The 6,009-nt window shown below is 49.9% G+C and overlaps 1 protein-coding gene across 2 annotated transcripts in view; it reads left to right on the top strand.

Moving 5' to 3' along the window:
- LOC117667384 (hexosaminidase D-like) overlaps positions 1-6,009 on the top strand; it is a 256,224-nt gene that overhangs the window by 205,683 nt on the left and 44,532 nt on the right. The window lies entirely within an intron of this gene.

Below are 6,009 nucleotides of genomic sequence, written 5' to 3'. Positions count from 1 at the left end.
GTAAGAGTCGAGGCTTTCGCCTGCGATTGGCTTTCGGCCTCGACTGGGCGGGGCCTCGCGGATCGTCTGGTCCAGTGTTTCTCGGAGGTGGGCGGCTTCAACTCCCTGCCCTGCTGGGTGAGGGATTCTGGGAGTTGAAGTCTTCATATTGCCAGAATTGAGAAACACTTGATCCATCCAACCCTCTCACTGCGTTTCTGGGTGCACTGAATGGCCATCCATCCTCTGTTGAAGCCCCTTGATCGGTAAAGTTTCTCAGTCCTCTGAAAGTAGCCGGAGAATGTTCACTTCTTGTAATCAACTCATGCAGCCGTTTGTCAATAACATTCAGGACCATCTAGATCAGGGGTCTGCAACCTTAAGCACTCAAAGAGCCATGTGGACCCGTTTCCCACAGAAAAGAAAACACCGGGAGCCACAAAACCCGGGTGGGCGGGGCCAACTCAATGTCGCTCATTTCCACCAATCACATGACCTCCCCCCAGCCACGCCTACCCAGCCAGTCATTAGGGCAGAGAACCGGTTGTTAAAAAACACCGGGAATCATAAAATCCTTTTGACATGTCTCTCTCTCCCCTCCCTCCCTCTCCCTCTGTATCTCTCTATGTCTTTCTCTCTCTCCCCCTCTCTGTATCTCTCTGTCCCTGCCCTGGCTGCTTCTCCATCCCCCACTGTCACCCTTACCTTCTCAGGCCAGGAGTGATTGGGAGGGGAGGGCGAGGGGCGGGGCCAGCCAGTGGTGGGATCACCCGACAGGGAGCCACAGTAGAAGGCCCAAAGAGCCGCATGCGGCTCTAGAGCCGCAGGTTGCTGACCCCTGATCTAGATAGAACAATCCTCTCTTGTAATATACTGCCACAGTTGACCCTCCAGTCTCCAACTGAGCACCTCCTGAGAATTTATTCTATGTTCTAAGTCTGACCAGTGCGGAATAGCAAGGAGCAACAACACTATACTTCTTTTGATGCGGTCAAGGATCACATGTTAAAACGTTTATTTTGTGGCAGAATCACTCTTTTGGCTCCTGTGCAGCTTGGGATTCAGAATGATATCCAAATGCTTTCCAGATGTGGTCTATCCAGTGCAGTTGTGAGAAACGGACTCACCAGTCAGAAATTTGACAGAGTCATGAAGTGAAGCAGCAAACAATTTATTATAAAATAAGTTCTTGCAAGAGCAGGTGGCTAGCAAGTAGGCCCACACCACACTCAAGAATGTATTTCAACAGCTTTTTATTCCCTCAACCCGAAGCACAAGTCCCTCCCTTGCAGCCCACTTTGACAAAGACTACAGGGTCAAATCTTCTCGGAACACCTGTTTCCCTTCTCCATGAATTTCCCCATGTTTAATCTGCCTTCCCATTTTTTGCCCTGTTCCCTTTTTTGTGGACTACTCCCTTTTTAGATTTATTTCTTAACCTACATTTCCTGTTTTCTTACAATCCGAAGAGCATAAGCTTAATAAATTGAGGCAAAAAGTTAATTTCTCTACTATATGCTAGACTGTTTGGTTAGCTAATCTGCTTATATAATAGTTTACCAAAATAGCAAACCCTTCTTGTTTTCCAATCTTTACCTTTTTGCCTTTTAATGTTCCAATATTCCACTGAACTTTTAAACGCACATCTCTCAAAAGTTGCTTTCTTTGCAAAAACAACACTATTTCCATCAGTTTCTTACACAGTCACTTCATGCCTTTGATTTTTTAAAATTTATTTACTTACTTACTTACCTACTTATTAATTAAATTTATATCCTGCCCATCTCACTGCCATGCAATGCTGGGTCATATTTTCCCTACACAAATAGAGGGCTGCAGGTTTGTCCTTGTTGAACTCCATCTTGCAGCTACTATCCATTATTCCAACTTCCTCGATTCTCTGGAATCTTGTTATGGACCTCCTTGTTCCTATTTCCCAGATTGGAGCCACTCAGTGCTTTCATCCAGCTTCACACAGAGCCAGTAATCTATAACCATTCCGTTGACAGTTGCAAAACAAAATGGCAGCTCAGAGCTGAAACTCCGAGGCTAGGAGGGAGATGTTTCGACATTTTCAAGAGTGTGGGGGTCAATTAACCATCCACAGACCCCCCTCCCAGCAAGCTGAGGTATTTTCGGCTCAATAGAGCTGTGGATGGAGCCCAAGGATAAAACCCGAGCGGAGCCCGAAGATCAGCTGTTTGTCGGTAAAAAGACTGAGGGCGGTGGGGAGAATGTCAACATCAAAGCCTGGCTGTCACGACCGGGTCAACCCCTGAGTCTAATACATGAAATGGTTGGCGAGACGGTGGCAACAGCGACTCCGGATAGGGTGTTGATAATGATGCCTGGGCTAATAGGCGCTGCATGTAGCAACACGGCGGCGATGATGTCTATGGCAAGGGGGGTTACCACAATGGCGAGGGGAATGGCGCTAATGGCAGCGATGGCAACACCAGGAGGCTGCAAGGAAGCCCTCGTTGTTAATAGAGGAGAGGGCAATGCTGCAAAGGCTATAAATGTTAGGATCCCTTCAACCTCTAGGGATCTGTTGCACTCCTCTTTCTTGAAACTCTGAGGACTTATTAAACTAATTGAACTAAGTAGCCTGAGCAAGGTGATGGATAGGGACTGAGGATTACAAACTGGAGATGATGACTTACTCTCCCCCTCAACTGTCCCTCTCTCCTTTATCAGATCTAGATCTATTACGACCACTCAGCGTTAACTTGCAATCTTAGATTGATCTGCAGCTTTATTTACCACCTATTCCCCAAGATTACCCTGATTATTTAACCCTAAATACTTTGTCCAGTGGCTCTGCCTTACTTTTTTGATCTAATCCTCGGCCATTGCTGGTATCAGGACTGGAGGAGATACAGACATCGAGAGTCTTGGATTATGGGGAGATAGACCACCTTCTCTTTGTTTGTTTCAAATGGTTTGGTCGCTGTGAGAGGACGACCCTTTGAGACCTCTACCCCCACCTCCTTTGGATGGACTTACTACAACCACAAGACTTCCCATCGTCGTGAGAGGGCGATGATGTTCCAATGTATTGACATTTGTAACATATTGGTCTTCCTTTAACATCTATTTCCTCCCTTATTTTAAATTACCTGTCTTAACCATCTCTAACACTCTTAGAAGAAAATGATCCTTCATCTCCTTCAACTCGCTCCTATCTTTGATGTATTCAACTGCGGAGCTCCTTGCACTGCGAGATTCCCCCCTCTCGCATGTCTGGCCCTCTCAGTTATCAAGGGCTGCCCTTGAGGACGGGTTTTGGAACCCTGAGAGGTGGTTTGCAAAAAACCGATGGCTTTGGGGGTTTTTAGATAAATCTTTAAGTTCTATTTTAAGGGGTTCTGGGAGGGATTGTGGGAATGGATCTGGGGGGATCCATAAATCCACTGAAAGGGGAAATGGGTCTGATAATCATGGTGGGAGGATGGGGACAGAAATCTGACAAGGATGCAGGGGGATGAAGCGATGGGCATTAGTATAGTAAGTGGGAGGGGCAGATATGATGGCTGCAGGGGGCCATATTATGTTTCGGGAGTGCGCACTTGTTGTTTACGAGCGATTGCCCACTCCGACCCCCAAAGCACTGCTCGTTTCCCGGGTTGTTCACAGTCTCAGACCCTGGGTCTACGGCTGATGTTATGTAATGCCAGGTCAGTGGTAAATAAAGCCCCCCTCATTCATGATCTTATTTCAGAGGGGGGTGCTGACCTGGCAGGGATTACGGAGACCTGGTTAGGCCAGGAGGGAGGAATTCCCCTTGTGGAAATGTGCCCGCCAGGTTTCCGTGCATTCCATCAGCCAAGGACTCAGGGAAGGGGTGGGGGAGTGGCAGCAATCATTAGAGAAAGTCTTTGCCCGAGGGAGGCCACTGTTCCTCAGATAGTTGGATGTGAGTCCCTCCTTGTGAAGTGGGGTCGGGGGATTCAGATGGGCCTACTGATTGCGTACCTGGCTCCCTGCCACGTAACAGCGGTCCTGCCTGAGCTGCTCGACATTATAGCCGGGGTGGCAGTGGAAACCCCCAGACTTATTGTTATGGGGGATTTTAACCTGCCATCCGCTGGTGAGATGTCGGAGACGGCTCGGAGTTCATGGCTTCCATGACGGCCATGGACCTGACCCAGGTAGTTCAAGGCCCCACCCACTTGGGGAATCACACTCTGGATTTGATTTTTGTCTCTGATCAGTGGCTGAATGATCTAAGAATAGGGGATATAGACATCAAGCCCTTGTCATGGTCTGATCATTCTCTCCTTCACATGGACTTTCAAGTAACTTCTACCCACCGCAGGGAGACGGAACCAACCAAATGGTTCCGTCCCAGGTGCCTGATGGACCCCGAAAGGTTCCTGATGGAGCTTGGGCCATTTCCTGAGACTCTGGCTCACGACTCGACTGAGGACCTGGTGGTCGCCTGGGAAAGGGCGGCTACTGTGGCCTTGGACCGCGTTGTGCCTTTGCGGCCTCTGACTCGATGCCGATCTCGTCTAGCTCCTTGGTTTTCCGAGGAGCTGAGAGAGATGAAGCGTCGGAAAAGACGCCTGGAGAGCGATTGGAGGACAAGCCGATCTGAATCTGACCGAACACAGGTGAGATCTTATATTAAGACCTACCTAGTGGCGATAAGAGCGGCGAAGTCTAGCTACTTCTCCGCTCTTATTGCATCTGCAGAGAACCGCCCAGCTGCGCTGTTTAGGGTGACCCGCTCCCTACTTCAGGTGGGGGTACGGGAAGATCCCTTAAAGGGTCGAGCTGAGGATTTTGTACAATTCCTGCATGATAAAGTCGCTCAGATTCGGGAAGGCCTGGACTCCGATTGGGTAGATCCAGGGGAGGAGACGGGGGCAGGTCTTGAGAGCGTTATCTGGGAAGAGTTTGACTCTGTGGCTCCTGAGGACGTGGACAGGATTCTGGGCAAGCTTAACGCTGCCGCATGTTTATTGGACCCGTGTCCCTCCTGGTTGGTACTGGCCTCCCGGGAGGTTACACGAGGCTGGCTCCAGGGGATTATAAATGCTTCTCTGAGTGAGGGTGTCTTTCCCGCCGCCTTGAAAGAGGCGGTTGTGAAGCCCCTCCTCAAGAAGCCTTCCCTGGATCCGGCTATATTATCAAATTATCGTCCAGTCTCCAATCTTCGCTTTGTTGCGAAGGTTGTTGAGAGTGTGGTGGCGTGACAACTCCCCTGATACCTGGATGAAGTTGTCTATCTGGATCCGTTCCAGTCGGGCTTCAGGTCACGATACAGCACGGAAACGGCATTGGTCGCATTGGTGGATGATCTCTGGAGGGCTCGGGACAGAGGCTGCTCCTCTATCCTGGTCCTATTAGATCTCTCAGCGGCTTTTGATACCATCGACCATTGTATCTTACTGCACCGGCTGGAGGGGTTAGGAATAGGGGGTACCGTGCTTTGGTGGTTCTCCTCCTTCCTCTCTGACCGTTCGCAGTTTGTGTTGGCAGGGGGGCAGAGGTCGACCTCGAGGCACCTTATTTGTGGGGTGCCACAAGGGTCAGTCCTCTCACCCCTTCTGTTCAACATTTATGTAAAACCGCTAGGCGAGATCATCCGTGGTTTCGGGGTGAGTGTTCATCAGTATGCTGGTGACACACAGCTATACATCTCCACCCCAGACCACCCCACTGATGCCCTTGCTGTGATGTCCCGTTGCCTGGAGGCCGTGCGGATCTGGATGGGGAGAAACAAACTCTCAGACTCAACCCCTCCAAGACCGAGTGGCTGTGGCTTCCGGCGTCCCCGTATAGTCAGCTGGTACCATCACTGACAATAGGGGATGAGATCTTGCTCTCCACAAAGAGGGCCCGCAACTTGGGTGTCCTCCTGGATTCACGGTTATCTTTAGAAGATCATTTGACGGCCGTGGCCAGGGGTGCCTTTTATCAGGTTTGCCTGATCCGCCAGTTGCATCCCTTTCTGGATCGGGAAGCCTTGCGCACGGTCACTCATGCCCTAGTTACCTCCCGTATGGACTACTGTAATGCTCT

This window comes from Pantherophis guttatus, chromosome 14 (assembly GCF_059756535.1).
Source record: "Pantherophis guttatus breed Tessera chromosome 14, ASM5975653v1, whole genome shotgun sequence".
NCBI classification, from domain to species: Eukaryota; Metazoa; Chordata; class Lepidosauria; order Squamata; family Colubridae; genus Pantherophis; species Pantherophis guttatus.
The sequence above is the reverse complement of the archived record's forward strand: the minus strand, read 5'-3'. Positions and strand labels throughout refer to the sequence as shown.